General features: G+C 42.8%; 1 pseudogene across 1 annotated transcript in view; it reads right to left on the reverse strand.

Moving 5' to 3' along the window:
- LOC143756657 (adhesion G protein-coupled receptor A2-like) overlaps positions 1 to 15,000 on the reverse strand; it is a 180,439-nt pseudogene that overhangs the window by 131,941 nt on the left and 33,498 nt on the right. The window contains exon 4 of the transcript XR_013210307.1: positions 4,063 to 4,134. The product of XR_013210307.1 is annotated as an adhesion G protein-coupled receptor A2-like (transcript). The remainder of the gene's footprint in view (positions 1 to 4,062; positions 4,135 to 15,000) is intronic.

The following is a 15,000-nucleotide window of genomic DNA, read 5'->3' on the forward strand; positions in this document are numbered from 1 at the left end:
ATTCTTAACGAACACAGTGATATCGTCTGCATATGCTGTCAGCTTAATTTCATTATAGATACTGCTACCTACACATATACCAGACACATTTTTCCTAAATAAACACAACAAAGGTTCAACTGCTATTGCATACAACTGGCCAGACAACGGACAACCCTGTCTGATTCCCCTTTGCATTTGTATTGGTGGACTTAAGCCTCCTCCAATTTTTACTAAACATGAAGCATTTGTGTACAAAGTCCTAATCCAGGAAAGAAACCCATCACCACAACCAAAAACTCTTAATACTTTAAATAAATACTCATGATCTACACGATCAAAAGCCTTCTCTTGGTCTAACGATAGAAGACCTAAATTGATACCATTTAATTTACAATAATCTAGTAAATCTCTTACTAGATAAATGTTATCATAAATAGATCTATTTGTAATACAGTATGATTGATCTTTATGAATGATATCACCCAAAACACACTTCAATCTATTAACCAAAACTTTCGCCAGAATTTTATAATCAGTAGTAAGAATGGAAACGGGCCTCCAGTTCTTTATGAGACTTATGTCTCCTTTTTTGGGAATAAGAACAAGGACAGCCCTCTGACAGCTCCTGGGAAGATTCTGCTCCTCATAGCATTTCTGTACAACTTCATAAAAGTCTTTACCTATGATTCCCCACATGACTTTATAGAATTCCCCCGGCAGTCCATCAATACCTGGTGCACGACCAGGCTTCATCTGTTGTACAGCTTCAGTCAATTCTTGAAAAGAAAAAACACTGTCCAAACTTGCACGTTGTTTTCCATTAAGAGTCGGAAGTTGTTCAAACAAGTCCGATGTACTCTGCAAATCACACTTTTCAGCTCTAAAAAGTTCTGAATAAAAGTCCACAGCAATTTTCCTCATGTTTTTTGGGTCAAACGTTTTAGACCCATCTGGGAATGTCAGACAATGCATTACACTCTGCTTTTTTGAGACTTTTTCAAGATTAAAAAAATATGAGGTTGGAGCATCCATATCATGGACTGACAAAAAACGTGACCTTATAAGTGCTCCCTTAGCTTGCACTTGCAGTAGCGAGTTAAGCGTATTCTTTCTCTCACATAAGTTCTCAACCATCACAGTGTTTGATTGCAGCACCATATTAGATGTAATCTTTACTATTTCCTTTTCTAATTCATTGATTTTATTCTTAATCTGTGTTGTAGAGAACGAAGAAAACTGTTGACAAAAAATTCTAATTTGTGTTTTTCCCAATTCCCACCACTGAATTAGGTTTTCATATTCACCTTTCTGTGAAACCCAAGACCCCCAAAAGTATTTAAATCTTTCAATGAAATCTTTCTCTTGTAACAAACGTACATTCAGTTTCCAGTAAGGACTTTTGCACTGAGTCTGTGACAAAGACAAATTGCAAGTAACAAAATGATGGTCCGAAAAACAACATGGTACAATGTTCGCAGCCACAATCCTGTTATTAGTTTTTTTACAGACATAAAATCTATCTAATCTAGCAGCACTTATTCTCTCTTGTGAAATTTTTATCCAAGTGTATTGTTTAACTTTTAAATTCCTCTCTCTCCACACATCCAACAAATCATTTTGAAAAATAATTTCTTTTAGTAAAGCAGGCGATTCAAAATCTGGTTCAGTATTATTCCTATCCAAAGTAAAATCAACTGTACTATTCCAGTCTCCTCCTAATATTAGAAAATCATCTGCGTTCACATTTTTCAAATATTCACTCAGTTTTTTTAATAGAATTATTCTATCTGCACTTCTGTTTGGAGCATAAATATTAACAAATATGAAATTATGTTCATCAATTTTTGTTTTAACAACAAGAAGGCGTCCTTTTTCTAATTCTACTTTTGACACTAAATCAACATTGAGGTAAGGTGAAAACAGTATGGCTACGCCAGCACTCAAGCTTGTTCCATGGCTTAAAGAGTAACTGCCCTCCCAACACAATCCCCAATCTGTCTCATTGCTCTCATCACTATGAGTTTCTTGTAAAAAAGTTACATGCGATTCTTTAAGCTTAAGGAACTCAGTTAATAAGCCTTGTTTTTCTCTATTCCTCGCACCATTAATGTTTAAAGTACTAACTCTTAAAGTTTGCATGTTAAAAAAGGGGGGGAGAAACAGTAATGAAAACAGGCAGAGAGAGAAATATATAAGAGCAGAACCCATAACCATGTGAACCTATTTATTCTTTTTCTTTCCTTTTAGACTTTTACGAACTACTGTAGCCAGTTTTTTCAAACGAAATCTTTTTTGTTTTGATATGACATCACATCCTACACTTTTCTGAGCACTCATAACTGACCTCAAGAATTTGACGGCATCAGGAAAAAACTTCAGAACATCAACCTTCTGTCCTTTTGTCTGATCCAGAAAGTCATTAAACTCTTCCGCAGTATACAAGTCTCCAGATGACTGACTCAACTCAAACTCAGAAACTTCTGAACAACTGTCACTATCACTTCTTGATTCATCAACACACACGTTATCATGAGTCTCAACACACTGTAAACCACTTCCACTTGCCTTTTCAACTTCCATATCAATGTCACATATGACACTGTGATCAGCTCCTTCTGAAACACCCAGCACTTTCGGAAAAGAAGAGTCACTCACCTCTGCTCTTGACATTGACTCCTTGTCTGGCTCAGCCTGTCCTTCTGAAAGCTGTGTGTTCTCAGGGGAATGAGTACAGTTAGTTGAACTTTTATCCTGAATCTCTTCGATTTGTTTTTCGATTTGTACTTTTTGTTTTTTATTTTTCGGTTGTGCGTACGTTTCTTTTACCAGCGTGTGTCTTTTTTCAATTTTGTCACTAGGTTTTCCGCGATCCGACTGGTTTCTCATTTCATTGTTTTCAGTCTCTGCACTTTTCTCCTCGTTTTGTTTTCTATGAGGACAAAACAATTTCTTGTGGCCTAAGTCTCCACATTCAAAACATCGCATACTTTCCGTTGTAGCGAAGATCATGTAAGAACTTTCACCATGTTGTATACGAAAAGATACTTCCAAAAACTTTGTCGGTGCTTGTAAAAACATGAAAACCTGTCTCCGAAAAGAGGTTACGTGCTTCAGTGCGTCATTCTTACATCCGAGCAGGACAGTTTTAATTGCACTCGCAAATTTTCCAAAGCGACTTAGTTCTTTTATTATCGCTTCATTTTTTATGAACGGGGGCGCGTTCGAGATTATGACTCGCGTCGCAGGAGAACGCAAAGGTGTCACCTGCACAAACGTGTCCGATATCTCAATTCCACTCTCTACAAGCACATTCACAAACTTCTCTTCTTGCAGAAACACAACGACGGCCTTGTTCATTCTAGACGCAGACATTATTTTATCATGGCCAACAACACTTCCCATAGCCATAAGTACATCTTCCACCGTGCAAATTTGATCTGGAAAACATTTGCATCCATTTCCAATGGAGAAAACCGGCGTTCCCTCAATAGAGGTTAAAGCCATGTTTATCGCCCACGAATGGATGCAAATGCAAATGAATACAAGCTCTTACCACTTCACAATTAATTCCTGACTAAGGTGAGAAAAAAAGCCATAAAGTATAGAAAAAAGTAAGTATTTAAAGATCAATCAAACACCCCTCACACTCCTCACCACGCCAAACACGCACATGCGTACGAGAGAGAGAGAGACAGAGAGAGAGAGAGAGAGAGACAGAGAGAGAGAGAGAGAGAGAGAGAGTGATAGAGAGAGAGAGAGAGAGACAGAGAGAGATAGAGAGAGAGAGAGAGACAGAGAGAGAGAGAGAGAGAGAGAGAGAGAGTGATAGAGAGACAGAGAGAGAGAGAGAGAGAGAGAGAGAGAGAGAGAGAGAGACAGAGAGAGAGAGACAGAGAGAGAGAGAGAGACAGAGAGAGAGATAGAGAGAGAGAGAGAGACAGAGAGAGAGAGAGAGACAGAGAGAGTGATAGAGAGACAGAGAGAGAGAGAGAGAGAGAGAGAGAGAGAGAGAGAGAGAGAGAGAGAGAGAGAGAGAGAGAGAGAGAGAGAGAGAGAGAGAGAGAGACAGAATAAACTCACAGTTTGGAGAGACGGCCAAGGTCAAGAAACATATCAGGAGAGAAGCAGCCAATCCTGTTGTTGGAAAGATCCCTGAGAACACACACACACACACACACACACACACACACACACACGAATGAGATAAATAATCTGACATCAAACACCAGCATCAAAACCTTCAAACTGGACTGTGAATATATGCAGATCTGTGTGAATGTATGAGCATAAACATTATAAAACATCATCTGACTATTATCTGACTATATGAACTTTCTGTATTTTTATTTCTCTTATTAACCCGTGTGCATCCTTATGGACATTTTTGTCTTTTTCAGTTTTGTTTCTTTGATCACTTTGCCTGTGTTAATGCTAACTGCACAACATTTGGCACAGGTGTGTATTGTTATTGGAATTTTACTATTTCACCTCATTTCCTTTAAAAAAAATCTATTTTGCACTAGGTACAAGAATATTTCCTCTTCTCAGCGCCTTTTGGACAAAAATGTCCCCATAGAAACCCATTAAAACTGCAATTATTTATCCCAGGGCCATTTAACTATAACATGATGCAATCTTTGTTAAGAGGCTTTCATTATGTTGGCAAGGCTTTAAAATGTAAATTTTTACTATTTTTCATCAGATGGTGCCATTTTTCCAGGTTTGGCCTGTAAAGCAAATACTCACTTTATTCCTGATTTCTGCTTCGGCATATTATAGAGCCAATAGGCTAGTTGCACGTGGCCGCCATGTTGGATTTACGATCAGCGAGTGTACGGTTGGACACTTCCGGTCTCGCTTTACGCCGGTGCAGGGAGCCGGAGAAAGCCCAAAATGATTCAATTATATCACTTAAAATATTACTAAGATACATATTACTATTACACGAGCAAATGGCAATTAAATGCACGGATGCATAGTCAGATTAAGGAATGAAATACAACTGTTCACGAGCAGAAGATTGTCTTGGACTCATGCTGCACGCAATTTTTAGGATTCAAGAGAGGCGACTTGCCTTTCTGAGGGTGACAGCCTCAGCACTTCATTGTTGTGTGTCGTTACGTTTCGTCACGTTACAACAAAGTCAGCTTTCATGCATTCCCCGTTGCCGCTGCGGTACGGGCAGAAGATCCGGATGACTTACGTTAATCAACCCGACCCAAAACACCCGGGTCTGTAGTCGGCATTACTTTATTTGGTAACATTATTATTGCTAACGGTTTGTGTTTTAGTATGTAATTTAAATGCATATCATTTACAGTGTATTTCACATAATGTGTTTCTATGCTATTACTGCATTTATTTTGTGCAAGTGAGATAAAGAGCTTCTGTTTCATTAATCATTATCTGTCTGGTGTTTATAATACAGTATTTTGCTACGTGTAAAATTGTTATATTAAATTGTGTTAACTACAGTTAAAAATGTAAATGAATCACAATTATTAAGATGTGTTTTTTACCGTTGTTTTTTATCTATAAAGATAATTGATGCAAAGAAAGCATGTATGTAAAATATGTGATGATAATATTGAGCGAGCAATTGATGTAAGTGAAAAATTATGAGAAGAATTGAGAAAATAGTATTTATGGAGAGAAATCGTAGTCAATCACAGGGCAAACGTGTGAAAGTTCACGCGGTATTTTATGCAAACAACTCTAATCGTAGTTGTAACTCTATATTGACAGTAGGCATAATTCTCATTGCGTGCAGCATGAGTCCAAGACAATCTTCTGTTCGTGAACATTTGTATTTCAATCATTAATCGGACTATGCATCCTGCATTTAGTTGCCATTTGCTCGTGTGATAGTAATATAAGGTATTTTAAGTGATATAATTGATTCATTTTGGGCTTTCTACGGCTCCCTGAACCGGCGTAAAGCGAGACCGGAAGTGTCCAACCGCACACTCGCTGATCGTAAATCCAACATGGCGGCCACGTGCAACCAAGGGGGTAATCCATCAGCCGGAAGTTGAAGCTGCCTCCGGGGGCGATATTTTTTTTCACAGGATGGTAGGGGAACACTCATGAATATTAATTAGGGAACTCATCCCTGATTGGTCTTAACCCCAGTGACTGGTAGGTTTAGGGGCGGGGTTAGGGGTAGGTCATCAGACCCCCAGTGACGGGTAGGTTTAGGGGCGGGGTTAGGGGGTAGGTCATCAGACCAATCAGGCATGAGTTCCCTAATGAATATTCATGAGTCTTCCCCTACCTTCCTGTGAAAAAAAATATCGCCTCCGGGGGCCGCCATTGTAGCTGGCTATCACCTGCTGTTAGCATCCCATTGACTCCCATTCATTTTGGCGTCACTTTGACAGCGAATAACTTTACATCTGAGGCGTCCAAAGACTCCATTTGTCCATTATTTATTTCTAAAGAAACACGACAATGTATAAAAGGCTCCATTACTTTGTATCTTACGTTATGGCCCCGTAGAAACCATTCTTGTAAAAATAGGCTAAAAATTGCGTCATAACCACGCGACTTTATGTCGCACAATAGAGACATTACCCGTATAGACAGGAGGAGAAGCTCGCAGGCAATCGTTTACTGTCTAAAGTCAGCCCATGGCATAGAAAGAGTCCATAAAAGCAACGCGACAAAATATTTCAACAACGTTTTTGATGAATTTGAAATAATTCGAAATAATTTGATATGTGGCAAGTGAATACAAGTAACATTTATCCACGAACTTTAAATTATTTATCTACTTCACCTATATATATTAACGGGGGATGGGGAAATTATCTGGAAATTATACATGCAATGGAAGAAGAAAAAACCCATCTCAATGTCTATCGCGGTTAACGTTGTTCCTTTATTTATTTATAGATCTACGCTTGAAGATGAATGTGATCCCGTTCGGAAGCCATGTACAAATGTCCTAGCCTACATAACGTGAAATAAAGAAAAACGTTTTTGTTCAAGTGTTTTTGATCATGATTTATTAGCCAAAACTACATGATTTATATTTTGGAATATTATATGGTCACATTGAATATACGAAAATGACGCGAGGGGATAGTATTTTATAGTATGGTTCCTGGGCTTATATACTAATAAGTCTTTTTTGGATGGGTTATTATTCTGTTTGATGTAGAAGGAAACGAAAAAGAACAATTGTAAATGTGTGCGTTTATGTATGTATGTGCCTATTTGAATCACTTTTAATAATTTTGGAAGATTGTGCTGAGATGTACATGTACTTATTTATCTGTTATTTTTGATTGTATTATATATATATGTGTGTGTGTGTATATATATATATATATATATATATATATATAAACATGTTCAAAATAAGCTAAATAAACTAACTAACTAAAATTACTAGAACTGCAGGCTACTCAAACGATTACAATCCAAAAGTAGGCTATTTTAAAGTCGATTTTAGCCACTTCTTTTGCCAGGCCTATAATGTTTTAATGTAAGATGTCATATTGTAATTATATAGCGTAAGTAGTTATATTAATAGTATTGTAATAAATTAATAAACATTGTATTATATTATTACTATACGATTTGATTTCCAAAACACACACACACACACACACACACACATCAATGTGAGTTTACTCTGATGCGTCATTGACCGTTCGAGATTAGCTTGATTGCGCTTTATGACAACACCTGCTAGTCAAAGCCCTTATTTTCTTGGCACAGCTACTAGAAGATGTACAACTCCCAGTCAGGTTGCTCACGTGACATCTACGTCATCAAGCTCAGTTTGAGCCTGCGCAGAACGCTTGGCTATCAGGAAGTGAGTACCCATGTTTGGCTTCAACTCTCTCCGTTGAAATCAACGGGGTCGCTGTGTCCATTTCTTTTACTGTCTATGCGTGCAACTAGCCTATTGGATAAATTATGCAATGATAATTGTGTAGATGTGTTGGTATGGATGTCTGAGTGTGGTTTGTATGTGTGTAATAAAATCTAATTGTGTGTGTGGGCTTGTAATATTTGAGAGAGAAAAACTCAAATGCAATCACTGTGTGCACCAGTGCAATTTTACTGGCATCTAATGGGGAAACTGTGTTACTGCGCCCAAACACAATCTGACTCAAACTCGTTTATTAGATTAGATGATATCCTCAAATTTGGAACACAACTTGTTTAGATTTATGGCTTTAAATTTCTATCAGTTTGAGAGTTCAACATGTTTCATTAAATACATATCTTATATAAAATAATGTTCATAAATAATTTTCATAAACTTAAACCTATATAACCTTTTTTTCGGATTTACTAATTAATTGTTTTTTACTTCAGCAATAATCTGCCAAGGGTCTTCTTTATAATGAGATCAAACTTAAGTCTGTGCTCCAAAGCTACAGTTTTTTGACACTGACATTTTTGTCCTGTATGGACCCATGTGTAACTTTTTTTAATTGATGCACAAGGCTTAATATTAGTGTGAGAAACATCTGAGACAGAGTTCAACTTTTCCCTTCATCCCACTTGTTACCAGAATTTGAAGGAAAAGAGTTTGCATGCATCTTTCAAACAATTAATATGCAATATTCCATGGTCTTAAAAGTGCTGAAAATATGATGCATGCATATGTTGATCATGCTGTAAACACAAATGCCATGCATGCTTAAAAATGATTTGCATTATTAGGATTCCTTTAAAACCACTCGAGCAATGAAAGAGCGACTGCTTTCTGCATCCATAAACGATTCATCAAGCACGTTTCATGTGAAGAGACGTGAAACGGGACCCTTGAGGAAAATAAGGGTTAAGTGTTTTAGGAGCCCGACTCTAATCTTAGTAACTCGCCAATTACTGGTCCTGGAGCCTGAAGCCACGGCCGGCGCAGATCCTGAACGTCTGGCAACCGCAGCCAACAAACGGCCATTCAGTGAACACACGTCAAGCGTAACTCTGCAGCCCAGGGATTTTATGTCTCGTGTGTTTGTGTATCTCCAGGTGTGTGTGCTGTGCATGTGTGTGTGGTTTCATGCCCGCTGTAATGAGAAACATACACTGCTGTGGTGCAGTGGGAGCGGTTCGGTAATCATCGGTTGCGAGCTCTTAAATTAGACCAGCCGCTTAAATTATACGCGCACAGAATCCTGGCACACACACATCCACAATCAGCCGCTCAAATCCACCAAACAGCGTCACACACATCTGTGCGACGACACGCTGAAACCTCTTCACGACCGAGTTAACCTTCAGACCGACTCCAGCGCTGATTCTGAAGGGTGTTACATAAAGATGTGACCTAATATTCACAAACGGGGATCAAATGTAAAAGTTTAAGAACACTGAAAGCTTAAACACACAGAACTTTAGCTAAAGTTTGTCTTCCAGTAAAAGTAGTCTTTAATAATGTTCTCAAAGCGTTGATGATGGAATGTTTTCATCTGAAACTTACAGTTGGACGTTTTTTTAAATGTTGCAACTTCGGAATCTTCAGAGAAGATTCAAAAAATAACATTCCAAAACGATCAAATTAAACGTTCCCTTAATGTTCTCGTGAACTAGAAAAAACATGTTTAAAACTCTTTGTTGTTTTAAACGTTTAGAGAGCTTAGATGTTCTAGAAGAAGTAGCTTTGTTAATGGGAATGTTAGCAGAATGTTATCTGGGATATTCCCTGTTCTGTGGTGCTTCTGACTTTTACATTTACTGCAAATACTTCCAAAAACATCCAACTAAAGTGCCTTTTTTTACACATTTTTATGCAAATTGATTTCCATTTCTTGTCAAATGAATCCAAATAAATGTAATTATGACTAGCGGTTTAGAGACAATGCGCTCGGACAAACTTACAGTTATGCATTTGGCAGACGCTTTTATCCAAAGCGACTTGCATTGCATTTCAAGGTATACATTTACATTCTTGTCAATTCTTGCTTTCCCTGGGAATTGAACCCATGACCTTGGCGTTGCAAGCACCAACACTCTACTGACTTCACAGTCATACGAGAAAATAATTCAGTCACATGACTCAACGCGTTCCGGAATACATTTTCCATCATAGTTTATGAGCATATCTTCATATCAAATGACAAAAAGTCATTTAAGTAATGTGCCTTTTTATTGTTTTTTTAATGCAATATCTGTCATGATCCCGGTATCCTCCTCTTACACTCTACCACCCTCTCCTGGTCACACTCTTTATTACATCCATTTACACACACACATTCCCATTCATTATCTCTGCCGCTCTCAGCTGTCTCTCATCACCTCATCACTCTCCCTCTTCTCCTCCCCAGCTGGTTCCCTCTTTCTCTGATTAGACTCTCTATTTCTAGTCTTCCCTGTCCTTTGTTCTTTGTCAGATTATTGCCATAGGTTACGTACCTGTGTACCTGCTGAACCAAGCCCTGTCGTGTCGTGTCCTGTCTGGTGCGTGCCTCAATCTGTCTACCGTGTTACCTCGTCTCTGCTTTGTTACTTCTTCAGCTAACGTGAGTGGTCAAGGATTGGCGTTCCCGTGCTCTCTACGGACCCAGCCTGTCTCATCCTCCGGGGTTTTCCCGTTGCCGGTCCTGACCGTACATTTCTGTTCTATTACTGAGAGACTTTCCGTTTTCCTTTGGATGAGACTTTCTTCAGTTGGATTTATTCGCCTTATGTGCCACCTGTGTTATTTTGCCTGAACTAATAAACTTTGTCAAACTGCCCTTTGCTTTTGGGTCCTCTCTCCTACACGTGACAGAATAATCTGACCAGAAATGGACCCAGCAAGGGAGAGTCCTCTTCAATCTGCACTTGAGATCCAGGGAGCCATGCTGGGCCGTCATGAGGATGAACTGGCCGCCGCTCACCATGCCATGGATTCTCTTGCTACTCGCATGACCGATATCTCACAACAGCTTAATCACCTCCGAGTGGAATCCTCCACCTCTAGAAGCCGTGACACGCCTGAGCCGAGAGTGAACAACCCGCCGTGCTATTCCGGTGAGCCCAAGGAATGTAGATCCTTTTTGACTCAGTGTGAGGTTGTCTTTTCACTACAGACTTCCACATACGCTGAGAATCGCTCTGGCATCGCCTTCGTCATCTCCTTGCTGGCTGGCCGGGCGCGGGAGTGGGGAACAGCTGTGTGGAGTTCGGAGGCTGACTGTCTCAGCCGTTATTCCTCCTTCAAGGAGGAGATGCTGCGGGTTTTTGACCGTTCTGCATTCGGAGCGGAGGCTTCCCGTCTTTTGTCTACGCTTCGTCAAGGGAGAAGGTCAGCAGCAGATTTTTCGATTGAATTTCGTACCTTATCTGCTTCATGTGACTGGAACGAGCCTGCCTTAGTAGCCCGTTTCCTCGAAGGGCTCAATGCTGACATTAAGGATGAGATCCTCGCCCGTGAATCACCCACTCGACTGGATCCTCTTATTGATATGGCCATTCGTGTGGAGAGGCGCTTCGACATGCGCCGCCGCAGCCGCAGCCTTGAGAGGGCACTTTTCTCTACCCCGGCTCGCTCTTCTACACCGCCGCCTTTCACTGACTCCGAGCCTATGCAGCTGGGTGGTTTACGAATCTCCGCGGCCGAACGCCAGCGCCGTATAACGGCTCGTCTCTGCATGTACTGCGCTTCCGCCTCCCATCGTGTCGCCTCCTGCCCGGTAAAAGCCAAGGCTCACCAGTAGAGAGAGGGTTACTGGTGAGCGCTTCAACCCTAGACCCTCCGTCACGCGCACGCACTACTTTCTCTGCTCTTCTCCGCTGGCCAGGGTTTTCCACCTCCTGTCCGGTTTTGATCGATTCGGGAGCCGAGGGAAATTTTGTGGATGAGACTTGGGCTCGAGAACAGGGGATTGCCCTCATTGAACGTAAAGACTCCACCCCTGTCCACGCCCTTGATGGTAGTATCCTCTCTAGAGTGCGCTTTGCCACTGCTCCGGTGAGTCTCACCATCTCTGGTAATCATCAAGAGACAATTTCTTTTCTAGTTTTGCATTCTCCTTTTAACCCTGTTGTTTTAGGACATCCCTGGTTAGTCGAGCATAATCCTCAGATTAACTGGTCTAGAGGTTCAATTCTTTCATGGAATTTGTCGTGTCATGTCAAGTGTTTGATGTCTGCTGTTTCTCCTGTCTCTTCTGTCTCTGTCTTTCAGGAGGAGCCGGGTGATTTGTCCGGGGTCCCGCGGGAGTACCATGATCTTCGAGCGGTCTTCAGTCGTTCCAGGGCCACTTCTCTTCCTCCCCATCGACCGTATGACTGCGCTATCGACCTCCTTCCTGGCACCACCCCTCCCCGGGGTAGACTTTACTCTCTCTCCGCCCCCGAACGCGAAGCTCTAGAGAAGTATCTTTCTGACTCGCTCGAAGCTGGTACCATTGTGTCTTCCTCCTCCCCTGCCGGTGCGGGTTTTTTCTTCGTTAAAAAGAAGGATGGTACATTACGCCCCTGCATAGATTATCGAGGCTTGAATGACATCACGGTCAAGAACCGTTATCCCTTGCCTCTCATGTCTTCTGCCTTCGAAATCTTGCAGGGGGCCAAGATCTTTTCTAAACTAGATCTTCGTAATGCTTACCACCTTGTCCGCATTAGGGAGGGGGACGAGTGGAAGACGGCGTTTAACACCCCCTTAGGACACTTTGAATATCGCGTTCTTCCTTTCGGGCTGGTCAACGCTCCCGCCGTGTTCCAGGCGTTAATTAACGACGTGCTCAGAGACATGTTGAACATTTTCGTTTTTGTCTACCTTGACGATATTTTAATTTTCTCTCCCTCTCTCCAAGTACACACTCTACACGTTCGACAAGTTCTCCAACGTCTCCTCGAGAACCGACTGTTTGTTAAGGCCGAGAAATGTACCTTCCACGCGCAGTCCATCTCATTTCTTGGTTCGGTAATTTCCGCTGAGGGCGTTAGCATGGATTCCTCCAAGGTCCGTGCGGTCACGGAATGGCCAGTGCCTGAGTCGCGCGTTGCTCTTCAACGTTTTTTAGGCTTTGCAAATTTTTATCGTCGGTTTATCCGTAACTTTAGTCAGATCGCCGCCCCTCTATCTGCCCTCACGTCCGCCAGGGGCCGATTTTCCTGGTCGGAGGGAGCTCAGACAGCTTTTGATCGCCTCAAGTCCCTTTTTTCCTCCGCCCCGATCTTACGAACTCCTGATATCTCTAGACAGTTCATTGTTGAAGTTGATGCATCAGAGGTGGGCGTTGGAGCTATTCTCTCCCAACGCTCATCTTCTGATGAGAAGGTTCATCCCTGCGCCTACTATTCGCATCGTCTTTCGCCCGCCGAACGAAATTATGATGTTGGCAATCGCGAGTTATTGGCCATCCGTTTAGCTCTCGGAGAGTGGCGTCACTGGCTTGAGGGTGCCTCAGTCCCGTTCGTTGTCTGGACGGACCATAGAAATTTAGAGTACATTCGTTCTGCGAAGAGGCTCTGCGCTCGTCAGGCTCGTTGGGCACTTTTCTTTACGCGTTTCGATTTTTCCATCTCCTTCCGCCCCGGGTCTAAGAACCTCAAGCCTGATGCTCTTTCGCGACAGTTTGCTTCCCCAGAGGTTGTTCCCAATAAGGAGGAGATCCTTCCTCAGGGCGTGGTGGTGGGCGCAGCTGTCTGGGGAATAGAACGTTTGGTCAAGCGCTCTCTGGCCCACGCCGTTACTCCTCGTCTTTGTCCTAAGGGTCTTTTGTACGTTCCTCCTTCTGCTCGTCTCGCGGTCTTTCAGTGGGGCCATTCATCCAAACTGTTTGCCCATCCCGGCGTTAGGGGCACGCTCGCCGCGGTCCGCCAAAGATTCTGGTGGCCCTCTCGTGAGCGCGACATTCGCCGTTTCGTCGCTTCGTGTGCCGTTTGCGCTCAGACTAAATCTGGTAATTCTCCCCCGGCCGGGTTGCTGCGTCCCCTTCCGTTACCGTCTCGCCCATGGTCTCACGTCGCCATGGACTTTATCACGGGTCTCCCCTCCTCTGAGGGGAACACCGTGATACTTACTGTCGTTGATCGTTTTTCTAAGACCGCCCGCTTTATTCCTTTACCTAAACTCCCGTCTGCTAGGGAGACCGCCCAGATTGTCGTCGACAAGATCTTTAAGATACATGGTCTTCCCTCCGACGTCGTTTCCGATAGGGGTCCCCAGTTCTCTTCCCTGTTCTGGAGGGAGTTTTGTCGCCTTATTGGAGCGTCGGCTAGTCTCTCCTCCGGCTTTCACCCACAGACCAATGGCCAAGCCGAACGAGCAAACCAGATAATCGGTCGCATTCTCCGTAGCCTCGCTTTCCGCAATCCGGCTTCCTGGTCAGAGCAGCTCCCCTGGGCGGAGTACGCACTTAATTCCGCTCCGTCTTCTGCCACTGGTCTATCCCCTTTTCAGTGTTGTCTCGGCTACCAGCCTCCGCTTTTTTCGTCACAAGATACAGACTCTAAGATGCCGTCGGTACAAGCCTTCATTCAACGTGCTAAGCGTACTTGGAGAGGGGTCAGGTCTGCTCTATTGAAGTCTCGTGCTCGCACCCGGCGGGCCGCTAATAGACGTCGTGTCAAAAGCCCCCGTTATTCCGTTGGGCAGAGGGTTTGGCTGTCTACCCTTAATCTTCCTCTCCAATCCTCTTCGCGTAAACTGGCCCCTAAATTCATCGGGCCTTTCCGCGTCCTTAAGATACTCAGTCCTGTCTCAGTCAGACTCAAATTGTCTGCCAATCTTCGACGCGTTCACCCGGTTTTTCACGTATCATGTATTAAACCCGTTACTCGTGTTCCTCCCCGTCCTGTCACTACCCCTATCCGTGTTGAAGGCGCTCCCATCTACAGGGTTCGCAAACTTCTCGACGTGCGCCCCCGGGGTCGGGGTCATCAGTTTCTGGTTGATTGGGAGGGATACGGTCCTGAGGAGAGAAGTTGGATTCCTTCCCGGGACGTCGTGGACCGCTCGTTGATCGATGACTTCTACCGCTCCCGCCAGTCCTCCTCCTCCGTTGCGCCAGGAGGCGCTCCTTGAGGGGGGGGGTACTGTCATGATCCCGGTATCCTCCTCTTACA

The sequence above is a fragment of the Siphateles boraxobius genome, unplaced genomic scaffold (genome assembly GCF_051911475.1).
Source record: "Siphateles boraxobius isolate OS27281-9 unplaced genomic scaffold, OSU_SipBor_1 108, whole genome shotgun sequence".
Lineage (NCBI taxonomy): Eukaryota > Metazoa > Chordata > Actinopteri > Cypriniformes > Leuciscidae > Siphateles > Siphateles boraxobius.